Source organism: Bison bison, unplaced genomic scaffold, assembly GCF_000754665.1.
Source record: "Bison bison bison isolate TAMUID 2011002044 unplaced genomic scaffold, Bison_UMD1.0 scf7180017864474, whole genome shotgun sequence".
Taxonomy (NCBI): domain Eukaryota; kingdom Metazoa; phylum Chordata; class Mammalia; order Artiodactyla; family Bovidae; genus Bison; species Bison bison.
Window position 1 is genome coordinate 548,915 of NW_011495035.1, and position 10,824 is coordinate 559,738.

Consider the following 10,824-nt stretch of genomic DNA (forward strand, 5'->3'; position numbering starts at 1 on the left):
CCAGCACAACTCACAATGGCCCTGACCAAACACTCTACACACAGGAATTCGGGAAAGGGAGGGAATGCACAAAACAGAACCTTTCTACCCTGCTTTCGGGGATGGAAGTGGGCAACAGCCACGATGGAGAACGGTACGGAGGTTCTTGAAACACTAAAAACAGAGCTACCATGTGACCTGGCAATCCCACCCGTGGACCTGCAGGCCAAGGAAAATCATAATCTGGAAAGTCACCTGTACCCCAAAGTACACTGCAGGACCATGGGCAATGCAAGCAACCGAAAGCTCCCTGGACAGAGGCCTGGAGAAGAAGATGTGCCGATCTGTCCCATGGGTGGCACTAGGGAAGCAAAAACCGGCCTGCCAGTTCAGATGACCTAAGAGACACAGTTTCGATCCCGGGTCAGGATGATACCCTGGAGGAGGGAATGGCAAGCCACTCCAGTGTTCTTGCCTGGAGAAGCCTATGGACAGAGAGGCCTGGCGGGCTACCATCCATAGAGTCGCAAAGAGTAGGACACGCATGAAGTGACTTAGCACATACCATGGACCAAGACTCAGCCATGAAAATGAATTACTGCCTCTTCACCACATGAATGGACCTGGAGATGATCATGAAGGAAGTCACACAGGGAACAACAGAACGACTGTGATATCTCTTAGAGGTGGAATCTAAAACGTGATGCAAATGTACCCATTTATGAAACAGACTCAAATATTTCGAAAAGAAACACGTGGTCCCCAAGGAGAAAAAAATTGGGGTGAAAGAGGGAGGGCAGAGGGAACTTAGAAGGGTGGGACTCAAACATACACGATAATATACATGAAACATCATCAGAAGGACCTACTGCAAAGTGCAGGGAACCCTACGCAACCAGTCTCCAATACGCTGTACAGAAAAGAACGTGAATGAGAGCTGATGTATGTGTATGTATAAGTGAATCCGTGTGCACCACATGGAGAACAGCCACAACATAGAACCCAGCTACACTCCAATGTAAAAGCAAAATCTACTCTAAAAGTAAAGGAAAGGAAGGTAAAGAAAACCGAAGAATATCGCCCTTAGGACTTGGGGACTGGGCTGTTGTAACATCTCCGGAGCCCGGACTTCTGGGGGTCCCGCAGGCTGATCTGTGCTGCAGCTGAGGGAGCTGGCGACGAGGTGCCAGTGAAAGATCCCCTCTTGGGCCTGGAGTGCTGGCTCTCCTGAGGATGGCACCCCAATCTCCTGATCCAGGTGGGCCCTCCTACACTTCACGCAAGTCGACTAACCAAAACAATGGCGGACCTCGGAGCCAAAAGGGCCTTGAAAAGTCACCTGCTCCCCCGGTCTCCTGGTGCTGGGGCTCTCTCACCTGCAGCCTCCTTCCTCGGGAGTCACTCCGCCGATGGACAACAGCACCATCAGCATCGCCAGCAGGGCGGAGTTCGGGATTTCTGGAAAGTGGGGAACGCTACTTGGGAAAAATTACGGACACACGAGCCCTGGCCTCTCGCTTCTGACACCCTCCACTGGAAGCTACCACCCGGAACTCCCCTTTCTCTAGGGCTTTTAACAGGACAAGCCAACCTAGCTGGGCACGGGGAAGTGCTGCCGCCTTGTGGACGCTTCCCGGAACTACAAGTGCTAGAGCCGCGCATTCCCGCGCTTCAGAGTCACAAGGCCTGCGGGGCTGTAAAGGCCACCAGCCCGAGAGCAATATCCCTGTGCAGGTCAACGACAAAGAATTCAAAAGAGGGCAGATGGCGGGATAACCAATTTCCAGAGGTCAATATAAATTTGACTCACACAGTTCTTTCTTTCCCTTCTGTTAGGTTTCTTAAAAAGCACATGTTTTACGTATATTCCATAGCACTCATTTGAAGGGCTGCTAATTAAAAGTGCAGCAAGGTATTTCCTTGTACCAGTCACAGTAGCCATCACCAAACACTCCACACACAAGGAACGCGGGAAAGGGAAGCAATGCCTGAAACCGAGCCCTCCTACCTTGTTTTGAGGAAGGGAAGTGGCAACAGCCACGATGGAGAACAGTTCCAGGTTCTTGAAAACGATAAAACAGAGGTACCACATGACCTGACAATTCCATCCTGGGGCCTGTAGGCCAAAACAGTCTTCATGACCCGGATAACCATCATGGTGTGATCACTCACCAAGAGCCAGACATGCTGAAGTGTGAAGTCAAGTGGGCCTTAGGAAGCATCATACGAACAAAGCTAGTGGAGGTGATGGAATTCCAGCTGAGCTACTTCAATCCTAAAAGATGATGCTGTTAAAGTGCTGCACTCAATATGTCAGAAAATTTGGAAAACTCAGCAGTGGCCACAGGACTGAAAAGGTCAGTTTTCATCCAACCCCAAAGAAGGGCAATGCCAAAGAATGTTCAAACTACCCCACAGTTGCATTCATTTCACACATTAGCAAGGAAATGCTCAAAATTCTCCAAGCTAGGCTTCAACAGCACATGAACCAAGAACTTCCAGATGTTCAAGCTGGATTTAGAAAAGGCAGAGGAACCATAGATTAAATTGCCAACATCCGCTGGGTCATGGAAAAGACAAGGGAATTCCAGAGAAACATCTACTTCTGCTTTATTGACTACACTAAAGCCTTTGACTGTGTGGATCACAGCAAACTGTGGAAAATTCTGAAAGAGATGGGAATACCAGACCAGCTTACCTGGCTCCTGAGACATCTGTATGGAGTCCAAGAAGCAACAGTTAGAACCAGACATGGAACGACAGACTGGTCCAAACTGGGAAAGGAGTATGTCAAAGCTGTATATCGTCACCCTGCTTATTTAACTTATAGACAGAGTACATCATGTGAAATACTGGGCTGGATGAAGCTCAAGGTGGAGTCAAGACTGCCAGGAGAAATATCAATAACCTCAGATAAGTAGATGACACCACTCTAATGGCAGAAAGTGAAGAGCAACTAAAGAACCTCTTGATGAGAGTGAAAAGGCTGGCTTAAAACTCAACATTTAAAAAACTAACATCATGGCATCTGGTTCCATCACTTCAAGGCAAATAAAAGGGAAAAAAGGAAACAGTGACAGACTTTATCTTTTTGGGCTCCAAAATCACTTCCGATGTTGACTGATGCTGAAGCTGAAGCTCCAATACTTTGGCCACCTGATGCAAAGAGCCGACTCATTGGAAAAGACTCTGATGGTGGGAAAAATTTAGGGCAGGAGGAGAAGGTGGCAACAGAGGATGAGATGGTTGGATGGGATCACCGACTCAGTAGACATGAGTCTGGCAGACTCTGGGAGATAGTGAAGGACAGGGAAGCCAGGAGTGCCGCAGTCCATGGGGTCTCAAAAGTCGGACACGAATGAGCTACTGAACAGCCACATGACCTGGTAATACAACCCCTGGGCCTGTCAGTCATGGAAGACCATAATTTCAAAAGACACCCATACTCTAAAGAACTCCGGAAGGTGGGATTCAAACATACTCATTATTATGTAAGAACTAGATCATCAAGGAACACCTACTGCAAAGCACAGGGAACGCTACTCAGTCTCTTAGAACCTGTACAAGAAAGAGAGTGAATAAGAGCTGATGCACGTGGAAGTGAATCCCTTTGCGCTACACTGAAACAACCACAGCACTGTAAGTGAACTATATTCCAATACAGAAGCAAAATCAAATCTAAAGGAAAAAAAAAAGTAAACCAAAGCCAAAAATATTGCCTTTAGGCCTCGGGGACTGGCTGTTGTCACATCCCAACACCCAGGTCGCCCCAGGTCACCCAGGCTAAACCGTGGGTGCAGGTGAGGGAGCTGGGGACGAGGTGCCAGCAAATAAACCCCTCTTGGGCCTGGAGTGCCCGGTCTTCTGTGGATGGTACCCCAGTCTCCTGATCTAGAAGCATTGCACTCATTTCACATGGTAGCAAAAAGTGAAAAATGAAAGCAAAAGTCGCTCTGCTGCTGCTGCTGCTAAGTCGCTTCAGTCGTGTCCGACTCTGTGTGACCCCATAGACGGCAGTCCACCAGGCTCCCCTGTCCCTGGGATTCTCCAGGCAAGAACACTGGAGTGGGTAGCCTTTCCCTTTTCAGGGGGATCTTCCCAACCCAGGGATCGAACCCAGGTTTCCCGCATCACAGGTGGATTCTTTACCAGCTGAGCCACAAGGGAAGCCCTAGGAAATACTCAAAATCCTTCAAGCTAGGCTTCAACAATATGTGAATCGAGAACTTCAAGATGTACAAGCTGGATTATCATAAGATCAAACTGCCAACATCTGCTGGATCATTGAAAAAGTATGGGAATTCCAAAAGAACATTCACTTCTGCTTCATTGACTACACTAAAGCCTTTGACTGTGTGGATCACAACAAACTGTGGAATATTCTTGAAGTGATGGGAATACCAGACCACTTTACCTACCTCCTGACAAGCCTGTATGCAGGTCAAGAAGCAGCAGTTAGAACTGGACATGAATATTGGACTGGTTCAAAATTGACAAAGGAGTACATCAAGGAGGTATATTGTCACCCTGCTTATTTAACTTATATGCAGAATACATCATACAAAATGCTGGGCTGGATGAAGCACAAGCTGGAACCAAGATTGTCAGGAGAAATATCAAAGCCACAGATAGGCCCACGATACCACTTTAATGGCAGAAAGTGAAGAGAAAGTGAAGAAGAACTAAAAAGCCTCTGATAAAAGTGAAAGAGGAGAGTGAAAAAGCTGCCATAAAATTCCAAGATTCAAAAAATGAAGATCATGACATCCGGTCCCATCACTTCATGGCAAACAGATGGGGAGAAAGTGGAAACAGTGACAGATTTCATTTTCTTGGGCACCAGAATCACTGTGGACAATGCCTGCTGCCATGAAATGGTGGCTCCTTGGAAATGCTTGCTCCTTGGGAAAAAAAAAAAACTATGACAAACCTACACAAGGAATTAAAGTGCAGAGACATCACTTTGTTGACAAAGGTCCTCATAGTCAAACTATGGTTTTTCCAGTAGTCATGTATGGATGTGAGAGCTAGACCATAAAGAAGGCCGAGAGCCCAAGAATTGATTCTTTCAAACTGTGGTGCTGGAGAAGACTCTTGAGAGTCCCTTGGACAGCAAGGAGACTAAACCAGTCAAACCTAAAGGAAATCAACCCTGAATATTCACTGAATGTCTTGTGCTGAAGCTGAAGCTCCAATACTTTGGTCACCTAATGTGAAGAGCCAACTCATTGGAAAAGACCCTGATGATGGGAAGGACTGAGGGCAAGAGGAGAAGAGGGCAACAGAGGATGAGATGGCTGGATCCTAACACTGACTTAATGGACATGAGTTTGGGCAGATTCCAGGAGATAGTGAAGGACAGGGAAGCCTGGTATGCTGCAGTCCATGTGGTCACAAATAGGCTCAACTTAGGGACTGAACAATGAACAGCAACAGAGAAATGCCAAGAATACTGCCCTTAGGTTCAGAAACTGGGCTGTTGTCACACCCAGGAGCAAGGGCTGACCCAGGTCCCCCAGGCTGAACTGTTGTGCAGCTGAGGGAGTTGGGGATCAGATACCTGGGAATGAATCCCTCATGCACCTAAAGTGCCCATGACCTGGGAGTGGGACCCCAATCTCCTGATCCAGGTGGGTCCCCCTACACCTCATGCAAGTCGAGCAAATCCTGGAAAAGGTGGACCCCTGAGCGGAAAAAGCTTTGAAAACCTGCGCGCTCCCCAGGTCTCCTGGGGCTGGGGTTCCCACAGGCAGCCTTCTTCCTTGGGAGTCACCCAGCCTATGGAGGACAGCATTAGGGCAGGGCTTGGGATTTCTGGGAAAGGACATGCTATGTGGGAAAAAGCACCAAGACACTAACCCTGGACTCTTTCTTCAGGCACATTCCACTGGAAGCTACCACCCAGGAGCTCCATTTTCTCTAGGGCTCTAGTTGCCCAAGCCACCTAGCAGGGTGCTAAGAAGTGCTGCCACCTTGTGGACGTTTCCTAAAACTACAAATGTCAAAGCAGTGCTCCTGAGAGCTTCAGAGTCACCAGGCCTACAAGGCTATAAAGGACATGCTTGCTAAGTCGCTTCAGTCGTGTTAGACTCTTTGCGACCCTATAGACCATAGCCAGCCAGGCTCCTCTGTCTATGGGATTTTCCAGGCAAAAGCGCTGGAGTGGGTTGCCATGTCCTCCTCCAAGGGATCTTCCCAACTCAGGAACGGAGTCAGGGTTTGAATCCATGTCTGTTATGTCTCCTGCATTGGCAAATGGGTTCTTTACCACTAGCGCCACCTGGGAAGCCTGTAAAGGTCACCAGCCTGCAAACAATGTCCTCAGACAGATTACTGAAAAAGAATTTAAAAATGGGCAGATTTTGGAGAACCCAATTTCCAGCAGTCATTTTAAATTTAATGAACACTGTTTATTCTTTTTTCTTCTCTTTGGCTTTTTAAGAAGCACATATTTTAAACATGCTCCATAAGAGAGCTAGGAATCAAACATGCTCCCCTTTTAGAGAGAGAGGAATCAAAACTGCAGCAAGGTATCTCCTCTCACCACTCACAAGGGCCATCACCAAACAGTCGACCCACAAGGAACAAGTGAGAGCAAGAACATGCATGAAACAGGAGCCTCCTACCTTGTTTTGAGGAATGGATCAGGCAACAGCCACGATGGAGAACAGTGTGCAGGTTCTTGAAAACACAAAAAACAGAGCTGCCACATGACCTTGGAATCCCACCCTTGGACCTACAGGCCAAGGAAAACCATAATTTGAAAAGATACCTGTTCCCTAAAGTTCACTGCAGCGCCATGGGCAATGCAAGCAACCGAAAGCTCCCTGGACAGACACCTGGAGAAGAAGATGCGGTCACTTGGTACCATGGGATAGGATTTAGCCAGGAAAATGAATTACTGCCTTTGCAGCCACATGAATGGTTCTGGAGATGATTGTGCTAACTGAAGGAAGTCAGACAGGGAACAACAGAACTATGATAACTCTTAGAGGTCAAATCTAAACCACCATACAAGTGCACTCATTCATGAAACAGACTTCAAAAAGAAACTTATGGTTCCCAAGGGGGAAAAAATTGGGGTAAAGAAGGACAAGGGGACAGCAGGGCGAACTTAGGAGGGTGGGATTCACACATACACAACACTATATATGAAACAGATCATCAAGAAGCACCTACTGCAAAGCACAGGGAACGCTACTCAACAGTTTCTAATAAGCTGTACAGGAAGAGAGTGTGACTAAGAGCTGATACATGCATATGTATAAGTGAATCCATTTCTACTACATTGAAATAAACCACTGGAAGTTAACTGTATTTCAACACTAAAACAAAATCAAATCTAAAAAGAAAAAAAAGGAAAGTAAAGAACCACCGGGAATATTGCCCCTGGGGCTTGGGGACGGGGTTGCTCTCACACCTCTGGAGCACTCAGGGTCCCCCAGGGTGAACTGTGGTGCAGCTGGGGGAGCTGGGGACAAGGCGCCAGTGAATGAACGCCTCTTGGTCCTGGAGTGCCCGGTCTCCTGTGAATGGGACCCGAATCTCATGTCCTGGCGGGCCCTCCTATAGTCAAGTACAAGTAGTCAAGTACCTATAGACAAGCCCACCCTAGTCAAGTACATTCAGGGAACGTGGTCCTCTGTGCCGTATGAGCTTTGAAAAGCCACCTGCTCCCCAGGTCCCCTGTGCTGGGGTTTCCTCCAGCGGTCTCCTTCCTCTGGAGTCTTTCCACCTATGGACCACAGCATCCTCAGCATCTCCGTTAGGGCGGGAATTGGGATTTCTGGGAAGGAAGAACACTTCACAGTAAAAAGTGCCAAGACAGGAGCCCTGGACTCTCTCTTCCAGCACACTCCACTGGAAGCCACCACCCAGGTATATCTCTTTCTCTAGGGCTCTGATTACCCGTCACCCTAGCTGGGTGCAGAGTTGTGCTGCCGCCTTGTGGACGTTTCCTGGAACTACAAGTGCCAGAGCTGAGCTGCTGGACGCTTCAGAGTCATAAGGCCTGAGGGACTGTAAAGGAAACCAGCACGCACGCTTTGTCCTGGGGCAGGTCATCTAAAAAGAATTCAAAAGAGGGCAGATCTTTGGAAAGCTACTTTCCAGAGGTCAATCTTAACATGCTTTTTTCTTTTTTCTTCTATTTGGTATTTTTTAAAGCACATATTTTAAATATGCACCATGAAGAGGAAAAGTTTAAAATTTAAAAAAAGTTACAAGTTAAAATACGGAGGCAGAAGCTTTCTCCTTCTGCCTCCGTAACTCAGCTTGCCCCTTGCAAAGTCTTGATCCCATAGGTCATGTAGTCTCAGAAAGTGGGGACTTGCAACACTAGGAACTCGAGTTTATCTCACTCACCCTTGTCCTGCTCTTTGCAATCACCCAGCCCCTGCAAACCTGCTTAATCACACCTGTCCAGGCCAGGCATCCCCCTCCCCATCTTGACCACTATTCCCACGTGCGCGAAACGCCTAGTTTAAACCAGCCTATTAACAGCTAGTGTTGCCCACTACAGTCTGCCTATAAAAACTCTGTAACCCCTTTGTGCAGGGCTCAGAGCTCGGAGTGTTAACTCCTCTGGGCCCGCTGGTGTAATAAACCTGAGTTCTCCAACTCTCCGAGTGTGGTGCTTGGTTTCTTGAGCACTGGTTTCTGCAACACCACAATGCTTATCTTCCAGAGCTGCAACTCAAAACTGCAGCAAGGTAACTCCTTGTACCAGGCACAGTGGCCATCACCACACCAGGAATGCTGGAAAGGGAGGACATGCCTAAAACAGGACCATCCTACCTTGTTTTGAGAAATGAAAGTGGGCAAGTGACACATGGAGAGCAGTGTGGACACTCTTGAAAAGCTACAAACAGAGCTACCACATAACTTAGCGATCCCACCCCTGGACCTGCAGGCCAAGGAAAAATCATAATTTGAAAAGACACCTTACCCTGAAGTTCACTGCAGCACCAGGGTCAATAGCTAGCAACCCAAAGCTCCCTGGACAGATGCCTGGAGAAGAAGATGCAGTCAATCTGTACCATGGAATAGGATTTAGCCATGAAAATGAATTAATGCCTTTGCAGCCACATGGATGGACCTGGAGAGGATCATGCTAAATGGAGGAAGTCAGAGAGGGAACAACAGAATGACTATGACATCTCTTAGAGGTGGATTCTAATACGTGATACAACTGTATTCATTCATGAAACAGACTCAAAGTCTTCAAAAAGAAACATGATTCTCAAAGAGGGGAAAACTGTGGTAAAGTTGGAGGGGGCGTAGGGAGAACTTAGGAGGGTGGGATTCACACATACACAATACTATATATGAAACAGATCATCAGGAAGCACCTACTGCAAAGCACAGGGAATGCTACTCAAACAGTCTCTAACAAGCTGTACAGGAAAAGCCCAGTGACTAAGAGCTGATATTATAAGTGAGTCTGTTTTGCTACATTGAAAAAAAGCAAACCACAGGAATTCAAGTATATTTCAACATTAAAGCAAAATCAAATCTAAAAAAAAGAGGACTGTAATGTATCGCCAAGAATGTTGCCCTTAGTCCTCGGGGACTAGACTGCAAGTCACATCCCTGGAGCCCAGGTCGCCCGGGGTCCCCCAGGCTGAACTGTGGGTGTAGCTGAGGGAGTTGGGGAAGAGGTACCAGCCAATGAGCCTGTCTTGGGCCAGGAGTGTCTGGTCCCTTGTGGCTGGGACCACGATCTCCTGAGCCAGCCGGGCCGTCTTACACCTCACGCAACTCGAGTACACCCAAGAAACGGCGGACCGCTATGCGGAAAGAGCTTTGAAAAGTCACCTGCTCCCCAGGGCTCCTGGTACTGGGGTTCCCACCTGCTGCCGCCTTCCTCGGGAGTCACCCAGTCTATGGACCACAGCACCCTCAGCATCACCGTTAGGGCAGAGCCTGGGATATCTGGGAAAGGGAATGCTACTTGGAAAATAGTAGGGAGACACAAACCCTGGGCTCTTTCTTCCAGCACATACAACTGGAAGCTACACCCGAGGACACCACTTTTTCTAGGCTTCTGGTTGCCCAAGTCACCCTAGCGGAGAGCCGAGAAGTGCTGCCGCCTTGTGGACGTTTCTTAGAACTGCAAGTGCCAGAGCGGAGCTTCTGGTGGCTCCGAGTCTCAAGGCTTACAAGGCACGAGGAACTGTAGAGTGTCCGAGTCGGAAAACAATGTCGTGAGACAAAAAAGAATTCAAAAGAGGGCGGATGGGTTGGGGGAAGCCAATTTCCAGAGTTCAATTTTAATTGAATGAACATGGTATATTTGTTTTTTCTGTTTGGTTTTTTGAAAAGCACAGGAAAAGATGCCCCCACATCCCTCATTCTTGGGAGTTACAAATCAGAACAGCCTCAAGACATCACGTGTATCACTCACAGTGTTAACATCCTTCACCCAAGTAACGCGGGGAAGGGAGGGCATGGGTGGAAAAGCACCCTCCTACCTCTTTAGGGGAATGAAAGTGGGCAATGGCACTTCCAGGCCTGGAAGAACAGTGTGGAGGTTCTTGAAGACACTGAAAACTGAGCTCCCACATGGTTGTCGAGGAAAACCGTAATTCAAAAAGACACCTGCACTCCAAAACTCACTGCAGCAGGACCAGATAGGTGGAAGCAACTAAGAGGTCCTTGGATAAATTCATGGACAAAGAAGATGTGGTGCATCTATATGCTGGAATAAGTCTCAGGTCTAAAAAAAATGAAATAATGCCTTTGCCAGCATGTGGATTGACCTGGAGATGCTCATACACAGTTAAGAATTTAGAGATGTCAAAATAGCCTATCAAGTCACTTATGGGTAGAATTGAGAAATTCATA